At 34.5% G+C, this 13,841-nt stretch overlaps 1 long non-coding RNA gene across 1 annotated transcript; it reads left to right on the top strand.

Moving 5' to 3' along the window:
* The first annotated feature begins 5,840 nt into the window (after positions 1-5,840).
* On the top strand, positions 5,841-8,117 carry LOC136818856 (uncharacterized). Its single transcript, XR_010848370.1, has 2 exons — positions 5,841-6,558; positions 6,975-8,117. It is a non-coding gene; the product is annotated as an uncharacterized lncRNA (long non-coding RNA).
* Positions 8,118-13,841: the final 5,724 nt, after the last annotated feature.

The raw sequence follows: 13,841 nt of genomic DNA, 5'->3' as shown, positions 1-13,841 counted from the left end.
AATAAACAAGAAATCCAGGACCAGAAATGTTTATATCGAGAGATAATAAAGTTAATTATTTTTCATTTGAAATATATTTTCGCTTTAAGGAAATTATTAAAAATGATTAAAGTACGGCGATAACAATAATAATATAAGGTTAGAAAAAATGTGTCCCTGGAAGCGATTTGGAGCAAATTGAAAATGGGCCAATCCTTAAAAAGCCAAACTTTTGGCCGATACGAACCGGTCTGGATCGTTCCCGGGCCAAATTTGGCCGATGTTGACTGGCCAATCTAGGCCAATCTTAACTGAGCCATATTTTTAAATCTTATCTCTAAACAAATGCCGATCTAGACCGGTCCAAATCAAGCAACTCCTTTTCGTTAACAATCTCGAGTGCCTGAAAATTTCTCCATCTTTTTGTAAAGTGTTCGAATGAATTCCAGAGAACGTTCGAATGTTTCAAAAAGTTTTTCGAGTGTTTTGTAAAGTCTCAGAGTGTAAAATCAAAAAAAAAGGAAAAGAACCACAACAGTAGCAATAAAGGAAAGTACTTTCATTTTTACTGGAGTGAAAACCATCATGAGAATAATTTCATGAGCTAAAACTTGTGTAACTTATGGCATGTCCCAAAAGCCATGAGTTTGGCACAGAAAATTGGGGGCCTTAGACATATTCATTTATTATAGCTTTAAAGAAGCGTATTAGGATGTAGAATTCAGATATCGACAATAACGATTGTTTGGTATAAAAAAAATAAAAACATCCTAGGCTCAACAAAGAGTTTTGAAACTCGTAGGAATTATAGAAATAAAAATGAGATAAAAAATGTCTCAACAAAAAATTACTGGTTCAAATAAACGAGACTGTAAAACCAAGAGGTCTAAGAAAAATCCGCAAAATCTCCAAGAGTCCTAAAATTTCTCAAAATCTATTGACATACCGTCATTCTTCTAATTTAATCCTCCGGAAAAAATAATTATTTTGAAGGGGTCGTACTAATAATAAGAGGAAATAAAATACCTTGGAAATTGACGTTGATTGTCGTACTAATAATTAGAGTAAAAGAGATATCAAATCGTATTAAATTAGGGGTTGAAAAATTAAAAACACACTTTTTGGTACTTTTTATTTATTTTTTCTTTCTTTTTCAAACTCTTATTTTGACCAACTTTTCTCTTTTCTTCAAAAGTTTCCAGTTCCTTGAGAACTTTCTCTCTCATTTGACTGTAAAGTTTTGCATTGACCGTTTTGAAAATGAAATCAGCTGGTATCATCCTAGACAGTGGAGACGATCTGACTGAAGACGATCCATTTGATTTGTAAATTAGATTAGATAAAATTTTTTCATGTTTTTTTAAAAAAGAAAGTGTCTTTGAAACAAAAAAAATTCGTTTTTATCGTACTAAATTAGAGGAAAATCAGAAATTCGTGATCATGGACTCGTACTAATAATTAGAGTTAGATAAATTATTTCATTTTGCCAAAATAATTAATTCGTACTAATTAGAGGACGGATTAAATTAGAAGAATGACGGTAACTTAATATAAAATCTATACTAGGAAGTCATAGAAATTTCCATAAATTCCATATATCCTAAAAAATTTCATAAGTTAAAAAAAAAAGTCAAAAATTATAAAATATATAAATCTATTTCTTTTGTTAGAAATGGTCCTTCCAGAAAACTAATTCATTTGGGTTGGACAGTGAAAGATATATTATTTTTTCCATAATTTTACCTCTGGACAAATCGACCCCCTGGGCCTGGGTATGACTGTTTTTTGCAATCTTTCAAGAACTGGGCGGGATGGTTGGTATTTTAAAGGTTAATTGGGTGTGTCAAGTATGTGCAAAATTCATTCTCTCACAGGGTCAATTTTCAATTTTTGGCTTGGACATACCCATCACCTACCGTGAAGTCGGGTGCATACATAGCCCTCAAATGAATGACCTGGCTGGTCCTTAAAATACAAAGTTAAATCAAAACAAAAATGGTAGAGTAAAGCTGTGAGCGGAGCTGCGTAGTTCATTTGTTTTGAAATTTTGCTGCTTTGATTGGTCAGTCATTTGAGGGCTATGCATGTTAGCCTCCACGAGTTAGTTCATGTAATGTTTCCAGCTCACCCAAATAGACACTAATACGCATGCGTAATTTGCCGTTCTTTTCAACCACAAGCAGTTAATTCCCGTGACGATCAGAAAGGAATGAATCTCTAGGGGTGGAACAGTCACTTTCGGTCGGGGTCGTGGATGGCGAAATACGAAATTTGTCGTTCTTTAAAAATTTGTCGTTCTTTTTGTCGCTTTTTAATAGTTATTTGTCGTTCTTTTTAGATGATCTGGAAACGTTAGATGAACAGTCTCCCACTGATGCAAGTTACCCGACTTCACTGTAGTACTCACCCAAGCCTGATGAAGAGTTTTTTCTGGCACAGCAAAATCCTTTATACCGTCAACTGCTCTAACTTGTGACTACCTGACAAAACATATGACAGCAATTCGGCCACCATTTCACCGAACCTCCAAAGTCATTTGATTTGATTTAATGAACCCAATAAACCAGCTGCGCTGGAGGGTCAGCCCAATAAGCTTAAAACGATTAGAAGGAAGTACAATCAAGAAACCTAATTCGTTGTTAAAGTCAAAGAGGTTGAAAAGCTCATTTTGGCTGAAACTTCAGACGAAAAAATGTTTAACACAAAGTTGGATTTGTCCAAAAGTGGACATGGGAAAGATGTTAGAATTTCACCTTTGGGGGTGGGGTACTAGGTTTACGAGGTGACGGGTGTCCGAGCCGAAAGTCGACCCTTTGATAGGGAAAAAATAAATAGGAAGTTCTGGTTGCAAAAATCAGTTTTATTGACAATTGAATCATGCTTGATGGTGAGCATTGTTATCAATAATGTTTTTGTGTGAAAAACATAGAAATATAAGGAAAAAATCCAATGAAAATCTGCAAAAACGGCGATTTCCGGCATTTTCGAACGGAAAAAATTTTTTCTCAAAAATCGAACTCGGCCATGCTTTGAGCATTGCGAATACGCATCTTTCTGCAAAAAGTCAGAAAAAACTAAAAATGAAAATTCGAGAAAATGTCAAAACACCGATTTTTCCGACATATTTCCGGCATTTTCGGCCGGAAAAAAATGTTTTTCGAAAATCGGGCTCCGTCACAATTTAGGTATTGACATTTTGCATCAGTGTGTAGAATTTCATGAAAAAATATAAAGTACGGCACAAGAAATTCAAGAAATACCGTTTTTCCGGCGAAAATCGGCTGTTCCGGCGATTTTTAGAAGTTCCGGCTTCAAAGATCAAATTTATTGAAAATTGAAACATGCTTGATGGTGGGCATTGCTATTGATAATGTTTTTGAATGAAAAAACAACCAATTATATGGACAAAGTTCAATGAAATCCAGAAAAACGGCGATTTCCGGCATATTTCGGCATTTTCGGCCGGAAAAAATTGTTTCTCAAGAATCGGACTAAGTCATGTTTTGGGCATTATTAATACGCATCTTTGAGGAAAAGATCAGAAAAAACTAATGATGAAATCTCGAGAAAATGCCGAAAAACAAGTTTTTCCGGCATAATTTTTTTTTTCGAAAATCGGGCTCCGTCACAATTTAGGTATTGACATTTTGCATCAGTGTGCAAAATTTCAAGAAAAAATATAAAGTACAGCTCAAGAAATTCAAGAAATACCGTTTTTCCGGCGAAAATCGGCTGTTCCGGCGATTTTTAGAAAGTTCCGGCTTCAAAAATCAATTTTATTGAAAATTGAAACATGCTTGATGGTGGGCATTGCTATTAATAATGTTTTTTGAATGAAAAAAACAACCAATTATATGGAAAAAGTCCAATGAAAATCCAGAAAAAAAAAAAAACGGCGATTTCCGGCATTGACCGGAAAAAATTGTCGACCGAAAAATTTTTTCTCAAGAATCGGACTAGGTCATGTTTTGGGCATTGTTAATACGCATCTTTGAGCAAAAAATCTGAAAAAACTAATGATGAAATCTCGAGAAAATGCCGAAAAACCAGTTTTTCTAGCATATTTCCGCCATTTTCGGCCGGAAAATTTTTTTTTCGAAAATCAGGCTCCGTCACATTTTGGGCATTGCCATTTTGCATCATTGTGCAAAAAATTTGAAAAAACTAATGAGCCAATCTCGAGAAAAGCTGGTAACTAACGGACGGACGGACAGACGGACGGACAAAGGTTAATTTATAGGACCTCCACCCCACCGGGGTAGGTCCAAAAATATATGGTATATAGATTCATCAAAGCTAAGATTTAATAAAAGAAACATCCTATCTTGAAATCTAAATATAAAGTTTTAACCTGATGATGATATAAAACTTCAAAAAATCTTGATCATCAACCAAATTTTTAAAACTAACAATAATCAAAAATTTTCTCACTACAGGTCAAAGAAGCTATATTTCGGAAACAAGACTCAGGTGCCCAACACGGAATTACAGAATGGAACATGAATGTGACAAACAATACTAATGCAAAGAAAGGGGCCAAGGGTCAAAATATTAAAAATTTGGTATGTCATTAAGAATGTTCCAAATAATGCTGTGTAGCAACAGATAGATTGAAAATAAATACAAATTTCTTTCACAAAAATCTAAAAAAGTGCAAATCAACAAATAATAAATCTAAATCTAAAAAATAATTCATTTCAATGATCACTTTAGACTAATAACACTTTTTTCTCTCTCTGGTAATAATAGAGGATGTTGTCCCAAACGAAATCAAACAAGGGACAGACAAGGAAAAGTTTCAATGGCTGGATGGCAATGTTAATGAAATCTTTTGATTGCCACCGCAGGAAGCCTAAAGCTTCCGAGGATGGCATTCATAGCTTCACTCGTGAGGGAAAGTTGGGAAAACATCTCATAATTTTGCGCGCGCGTTTCAGTATTTTAGTTCCGCTTAGCGGAACATTATCAATTAACGGTTATTTGATTTCCCGGAATGAAGAGCGATAAGCCGTGTTTTACAGGATAGCTCTTTTTTAGCTTGCGCGGCGGACGTTTGTTTCTTCCTATCGTGTCGGAGCTTTCAAACAATGTCAATTGAATTATCTGGTATTTCTTCTATTGACTATGTTTCAAACGATCAGCCGATGGCTCTGGCTTTAGGTATAAGGTAATGTCAGCGATAAAAAAGGAAAGTTGGTGGACCTGATGTGATGGTGGCAGACATCTTGAATTTCTCCCTGTTTCTTTAAATCTGTTTTATTCCAGTTATTAGCACAGTCCAGTAGTCCAATCGCACTACTTTTCTATAAACCCAACAATCCAGTGTGAGTTTGCTGAAAGGAAAACTAAACAATTTGAATCCTTTTTAGACATTGAGATTGATTTATATTTTCCAGCGAAACAGAACACAGACTGACAGAACAACAGTCTGACAGTTATTTATATAGTTTTTTCCATCATCGTTCTAACACTATTGATACAGAACAGCACACAGCTGACAATTAAAAGAATTTTTGAAACTGAACTAAAGTATAAAACAAGGCGCCCTATAAAAGGGAAATTCCATAAAGGAAAGTTTGCATTTTGCAAAAATCTATATATACAGTAGTTGACACTCTCTAATTCAAATTTCAAGGGATTCTCATCGAATACCACAGCATATTGAATATTGAGAAAGTCTCCCAAATCCCTAAAGTAAATATTGAATTATAGAGTAACACGGGAAGAAGAAGGCGAAGCGAAGGTTGATTATTGCGATTGGTTTTTGAACGTCGAATCAGTACAATAACCGAAGATCTTGCTGAAAATTTATATAAGTTTTTTGGAAGAAATCTTTGATATTTGCAATATTTGAGGACTAAACAAATGACGTTTCACGAAACCCGTCTATAGCGTCACTATTTTAATCGTAAAGTTTTCCCGGGCCTAATCCTCTTCATCCCGTCTCGTAATCTTAAAAATAATATACTGTTCTTTTGAAAGGACTAATAATGGCTGTGCCCTAAAAGATGTCATGGGATCCCAGGCTTAGCCCCCTACTATATGCAAACAAATGTGGATTATAGAAAGGCTGAATTGCTTTTTTCGAAATTTTTTCTTTGCCCAAATTCATTTTACACTATTTTGAGTCTAAAAAGTTTGAAATTTGTGTGGTTAGGGGGATATAGTATGTATGCGCATTTTTTTCAAATGACGTTTTTTAAACAATACATAGACAAAAATGCCTCTGGAGTTGAATTTTTGAATGCCCCTGTGGAATTTATTTATTTCAGTTTATTTTTGAGTTGGGGGCTAAAGAATATGGGAAATAAAAATGCAATGCTAATTTAAACATTTTTAGATGACAGTAAATATCATGCACTTATTTTACCTTAGATTCTAAACCGTTTTGTGGTAAAGATGAGAGTTTTGAGATGCCATGTGAAGTAAAGAATAGTGAAAGAGCTGGTACAGATGATGAAAGCAAAAAAGAACAAACAAAAAGAAAAGCTAGCAGTGCACCGACTGGTTCACCAAAGAAAGCCAAATTGTTTTGCTCGGGAACAGCATACCAACCCAAAGCTCCTGCAAATGCGATAGGTATTGTTTTTTGGTTAAGAATTATACTAATTTTTAAATTTCTGGCTGTCAAAATGTTAACTAGAAAATTTGAACAAATATTTTGACGCCCTCACCAAATTTCTGAAAGAACCTAATCTAGACTTATGGTATCATTAAGTTGGTACTAATTTTTATAGAACTAATTTTTGTGGTAACTAAATATTGTGATTTTGGGTGTCTACCGCGCAGTTTTTAATTGAAATCTATAAAAACCCCTAGGAAAATGAAAGAATTTCAGAATTTCAGCAAAAAGTGTATGTCAACAGCAGCAAAATTTGTTCTGCCAAATTAAGTTTTGACCCCTCTAGAAACTGAGCAATCTGGTTTGGTGAATGTAGAAATTTCTGTTTTTTTTGTTTAAACAAATTGACCAATTTCTTTTTTCCTTATTCAAGATTTTGCTGGCTTCATTGCATGTGTGTCACCCGTACGGTTATCCTATCAATCGAAGAAGGAGCACTTTAATGTGTTCATCAAAACCAAACCAACTTCATTTGCAAAAATCACAGTGTCAAGCACAAACAAACAATTTTCCGCAATACGTCAAAACTTTCTCGATTATTTTCACAACAAGGAGCCCGTCACAATCAAGTCATGCTTGCCCTTGAATGGTAGAAACTTTTTCAATGCATATTCCTTTGTACAACCTTGTGAAAGGCAGTTAACTTTTAACTTAAATGATGCGGATGCTACACCATTAAACGAGATCGAATCAAATTCAATCACTGAGTCCATAGTTGGTAAACTCAGGTTCCGTGGCCCTGTTCAAGTGAAGCCCTATACCACTAGGGGTGGCAAGGCAAGAACGGACAAGATGCGGGAATGTGTTATCTCCGATGGATCCACCTGCCTTTTGATTACGTTTTGGGCAGATTTTCTCGACTATATAGTAGAGGATAAATTAATTCAGTTAACTAACATTAACTCAAAAACAATCTCTAATGAAATTAAACTCACTACTGATCCCAATTCTGCCATATGTTTTTTTTAACAGAAGAACTTACATGTGGGTTTGAAAATTACGAACAGGATTTAATTGTTCCTAAAAATTCTATTGAGTGTGTAAAATGCGTGGTGTGCATAAAGAAATTTGAAACCTACCAATGTTGCAAAAATTGTAAACGAAGACTTCAAATTAACAGTGGTACTGGCATGGCCGACTGTGTTTGTGGAAGGATTTTCGATACAAACCAAATGAACTCAAGCGACGAATTCAAAAACGTTGTTGCAACCATCGAATTTAAAAATTCTCAAGACATAACACTGCAAGCAACATTTTTCAAAGACACTTTAAAAGCTCTCTTCGAAATCATGGATGATACAAAATTGAAACAAAAACTGTTACAAATGTGTGACATAGATGTTCATTTGAACTCAAAACAAATAGTGGCAAAGACAGAAGCTTGCAAGCATTGAAATGCATTTTATACTTTTTTATCGTTGTTTTAAAAAATTGATTGGCAAAATTTGTAGTTTGTGTAGATTATTTGTTTCGTTGTAGTTGTTTTTGTGATGAAAAATGAAAGTTGTGTTAGAAATCTTTCTTTTTATGATTAAACTTTCTTGTTTGAACTGGTTTGAAATGAACATTAGACGTATTTAAAAATGCCAGCCAACTAAATATTAATTTCTACAGTGAATCTTTCTATTATCTGAACAAGCGTTCCTCCGCTTATAATTCTTTAAAAAAATCTGCACTATTGTATTTATAGTCTTTTCATTTTCATTTGGGTGAACTTTACTTTTCACAGCTTGCGATTTAACCCTTTCGCAGCGAATATATTTTAGCACTTTTTTAGAAATCTCAACCTTTACCGTTTGCTTCGAATTTTATGCTGCTTGTGTTTATTTAAAGATAGGGTTGTTATACATTTTTGGAAAGCATATGAAATAAGCTTTCTTTTGGTATATAAATCATCTATATAGCATTTGGTGATATTTCAAAAATAAATGTAAAATTTTTTGAAAATTTTAGGATTTTTTTTTTAAAAATTTTGCCTTTGAGGGGGTCTAAAATTTTGAAAAACCACAAAGAACGTCTGAAATCTCCTAAAAATAAAGTAGGACATAGTACCTCACGATTCAACAAGAAAAACTGTCATTCTGAGTATTTTTTGAAAAAAAATAACCTAAAATAGACAAATTTTAGCAAAAATTTTTGGCCTAAGATTTCCTTTGCAGAAAATTTCATGAATTCATAAAAATGCCATAAAAGTTTAGCACTTCGTTTGTTTTTCAAAAAACTTGGCAGAAAAGGTACTTATAATGTTGGTAACAATTGTGCAAAAAATTGAGTGCTAAATCTTATCTGAATCGAAAATATGATGCTAAAGCTGAGGGGGGCCACATATGGACCCCCTCGCTGCGAAAGGGTTAATTTTGATACTCTTTTTAAAAAAGCACTTGAAATAATTAGAGTAACAAAATAAAATTAAAAATTCGATAAATTGGAATTTAAAGATAATATTCTATTATTTTCTCACTCAGTCTTTTGAAACACAGCACTCACTCCTTAGAATTTTGTATCAATATAAGACATAAGCATGCGGGTGCGCGTCAATAAGAAAAAATTTTACCGAATATTTTAACTGCATTCTTAAACGCAAATGAAAAGACTGAAACTATTATTTCGATCATTTATAAAATCCCAGCACAAGATGTTGTAATGTAAATTGTAAATATGTTGTGATGCCAAGCCTTTTAATTGGTCAAATTCCAATGAAAGTTAGAAAAAGTCTCTTGTAAATAAGTTCAAATTTACGTCCACACACTGTTTTTAATTTGTCTCCAACTCAATTATTAACATGACTGGGTAATAAATTAGCACTAAGCTGCTTGAAGTTTAAAAATGCATTAAAATCATTTTTTTAATCTGCTATTGCGGTGGCATTTTAATGACAATTGGTAGTAGTATCTCATTTGATAAATAGTTAATTTTATTAGTCATTATTGTACCAATAAAAAACACTTTAAAATACTTTTCATTCTATGAAAAAAGGAAAGAATTTCTTAAATCATTTTTCAGTCCATCATTATTGACCTATCCCATTACCTGATCTTCTAGAAACTCTAAACCTTTAAAATATTTTAGGTTTACTGTATCGTGTGAAGTTGATATGGCAGCTGCCAAACACAGTTCAATATCTGCTGATGATAATGATGAAATTAAAAAGATCACGCTTTATTTTTGTTCCAAATGCCCAATTGAGACAAAGTTCAAAAAACCTTTCAAGACGCTTGCTGGACGTAACAAGCATGAATAGGAGAAACACTCCTACAAAAGGTAATAGCAACAAAATCATTTGACACCAATTAATAAACATAGATGACAAATTTCAAAAATCATGGTTCTGAGAGTTAGCTTAATCATACTTAATCATAAGAAGGCCCAGAATTTTCATCTACTTTATAGGTCAGATCCTGAACCGAAAGTAAATGAAGAACAGCCAGTCAACTACAGGCTCAATTACTACTTTGTCTTCTTTCAACTTACTTCTTCGAGCAATAAATGATGCAATCAGAGAAGGAGATGGTGAACGACTTTTTGAATTTTTTCGTGTTGCTTTGCTCTTTTTCAAGTGCTTTGGGAGAAAAAAGTATGCTTACACTGTAATCAAATCGCTTTTTCGCATCGAAATGGAGCCGACAGCAGCATTTTCATTGATTTGGGAACGTTTTATAAATACACGTGGTGTCAAAGGACACAACATAAGTATGGATTTGCATCTAGAGCATTTAAACAATTTTTTAAAGGAACTTTTGAGAGACCTCAGAAGCAATTTGACAGAACAAAACGCTGATCGTGTATCAAAAGCAGTTAAAAATAACATTTATAATTATTATTAAAAAACACCATTGTCCAGAATTTTGAACAGAAGATGGAGATAAAAAAACAGAAGTCATCTCTGAACAAAACTAAAGCTAAAGAAGACGTTGAGAATATATGTGCAAAATTTATGGAACAAAATATTTTTGCGGAAGACTCTAAAAGGATGAACAGTTATGAGTCTTTTTCAAAATTTGACGAGAAGACATTATCAACATTAGATATTGACAAGCTCCTACAATGGGCCAAAGACAAAAGAGCTGAATGTAAACGATTGTTTAAATAGGTCAATTCAGTGAAGAGATTTTCAAGAAACGTAATTTCAGTGTTATTGTGTATGATATTTACTCTTGAGTAAATACCCCCTGCTTGTAAATGTTTTGATTTTTTTCCAGCCAAGGTGCAGCATTTATTAACTTTTTGAAAAATGTCTCATTAAAATAATTCCTCACTTTGTTCTAAAGGCAAAATTTCTTTTTTTCAAAGTTTTTGGGATTTTTAGGAGACTTTTCCAACCCCAATAATTTTAACTTCCCCCATTCTATACAGAATTCAAGAGTACCTGCTAAATACATTGCAAATTCAATTGAAATTTCCTGAAAACTTCTTCACTTTACGTATTTTGTTTTGAGAAGTAAAGATTATCATTATGATCTATGTATATAGAAATAAATATAAATATAAAGGTAAGAAAAATGTATGTAGAGTTTTTATTTGACGTCAGTTAGTCAACACGCATTTTGTGCAGTTCTTCAAAAATGGTTGAAATTTAGCAAAATCAAAAACATGAACGAAAAAACCGACAAAAAGCAAGAAAAACAACCATTTGAAGAAGCTAAACAAAACCAAACATGCACTCTCACCTCCTGCTCAGATGACGATGACCAAAACCGTCTAAAATGCCGAAAATGCCACCGCATGGTACACTACGAGTGCACACAATTACCGCTTTATCAGCTGCAAATTTTTGCCAACACTTATAACGAACAATATCTATGTCAGAATTGCGTGCGGATAACACGATCTCTAATGAGTAAAATAGGTGAGAACTCGTATCATATGATGCAGAGGGAGATTGAGAAGAAGGACGACGTCATTAAAAAGCTCAAAAACCAGCTAGCCAAGAACCGCAGCCTTAAGAACGATATCGAAAACATCTTAACCAATAAGATGGCTGACTTTGAAATAAAAACCAAGCAGATTATAAAAGAAGAAATAAAGCAAACGACGAATTACATAGAGAAAACATCAGAAAAAACATACGCTGAAATAACTAAGAAACACAAGGATAATTTCAAATCAGCAGTGAGAGAACACCAACAAGAAAACAAGAATGAAGAAAGAGACATCGAATCAAGAAACGAAATATTATTATACATGGAATGGTGGAATTAGAGGTAGACAACAAAGAGGAACAACAGGAACAAGACAAAATAGATATTGAAGGTAATACTAGGTAACATTGGCGTTCAAGATATCAAACCGTCCCACCATCATCGCATTGGACAAAACCGAAAAGGGCTACATTGGCGTCCAATCAAGTTGATCTTAAAAAGTATAGAGGAAAAAGAACGGATAATGCAAAATCTGCATAAGCTGAAACGATTCAATGAAATTGGTGGCTTAGCATCACAGACGACTTCACCATCACGAAAGAAAAATTTTTAAAATATGTGCCAAAAGGCGAAAAAAATGAATTCAAAAAATGACGATTTCGTTTGGCATGTAAGAGGGAAGCCCTAGAACAAACCTTCGCCTAGTTCGAAAACCTAGGACAAAGACCAAAACAACGTCTCTCTTTTCTGTCCATATCTTCTGACGACTGGACGACAGATAAGAATTAGACAATTTATAAATCTTTATTTCGTAGGGTCGATAGACCAGTGAATATAATTCTATGAATAACAAACTAAACAAACAATCGTTAACCCCATGTAATAAACTAGTTCGAGCCGTTGGGATCCACATTACATTGTTCTGGCTGGCTACCAATGACTTTCACAATAGACAATCACACTACTACTCAACCGCTATACATTTGTGAAAAAGTTGACAGAATTTACGTCAGCCGTAAAGGCAGGGTGTACAGAATTGAACATTCTACCAGAGACATTTCCATATCCCATATCAGCAACCGTTTCCTCCGTTGACACCCTTTCCAAGTAATCTACCTAAACGTTCAGAAAAATTACCATTTGAACCTACAGAGGAAAATGTTCCAAAACTCAAACATTACCTATTAGAACAATTTTCCAAAACTACGTTCAACAGAGACAGACCATTTCCGTCCATGGATACAAAACCTGCCCACATCCATATTCAACCTAATGCGAAGCCGCATGTTTGTCATAACCCCATCCCAGTGCCCTTCCACCTTAAGGAAGCAGTCAAGAAGAGTCTGGACAACAACGTCAAGAGAGGCATTATAGCACCTGTACCGATCGGAACACCAGTCGAGTGGTGCACCACCATGGTCACAGCCAGAAAGAAAAACGGCGATATTAGTCGGACAGTTGACCTCCAACAACTCAACATACAGTGTTAACGCGAAACGCAAACTCACCATTGTCCCTCCCCGTTCCAACTCGCATGTCAAGTACCTCCCAATACCAAGAAGACTGTCTTGGATGCAGTTGACGGATATCATTCTGTACCAATTGATGAAGAGAGCCAACATCTCACGACTTTTATAACTAAATGGGGATGATACAGATATCTCCGTATGCCCCAGGGTTTTATAACATCTGGTGATGCCTACACCAGTCGTTATGATGACATTATTAAAGATGTACAACAAAAGGTGAAATGTGTGGATGATACTCTGTTATACGACATGTCAATCACGGAATCCTTCTACCATGCATGGGATTACCCTCAACTTTGTGGGGAGAAAGGAATCGTCCTCAATGCTGAAAAGTTTCAATTTTGTCAAGACACAGTTGATTTTGCCGGACTTAGAATCACACCAAATGGAATTGCACCCTCTGAGTCAAAACTGAACGCAATTAAAAACTTTCCCACACCTAAAAACATTACTGACGCTCGCTCATGGTTTGGGTTAGTCAACCAAGTCGCTTGGGCCTACTCTATTGGTCCAGTAATGCTTCCATTCAGGGAACTTGTGAAGCACAAATCGAAATTTTATTGGGATGAGACTTTGAACAAACTTTTTATTGAATCAAAGCAATTGTTAATCGCAACTGTTAGTGAAGGTATTCGTTCGTTCGACTATAAGCACACAACTTGTTTACAAACTGATTGGAGCAAGGATGGATAAGGGTATTTGTTAAAGGACTCTCAAATGACTTCAAAAGTCATTAGTATATCATTAATAAAATCAATTATTTCATATACGCAACATTAATACATATTTCATTACGTCATCGTCCCTTGAGACTCTTTTCGCCCATAGTCACATTTTCTGTTTTGTCACTCT

This window comes from Clytia hemisphaerica, unplaced genomic scaffold (genome assembly GCF_902728285.1).
Source record: "Clytia hemisphaerica strain Z4C2 unplaced genomic scaffold, Clytia hemisphaerica genome assembly, whole genome shotgun sequence".
NCBI lineage: Eukaryota > Metazoa > Cnidaria > Hydrozoa > Leptothecata > Clytiidae > Clytia > Clytia hemisphaerica.
Note: the sequence above shows the minus strand (reverse complement) of the source record. Positions and strands in the feature narration are given on the sequence as shown.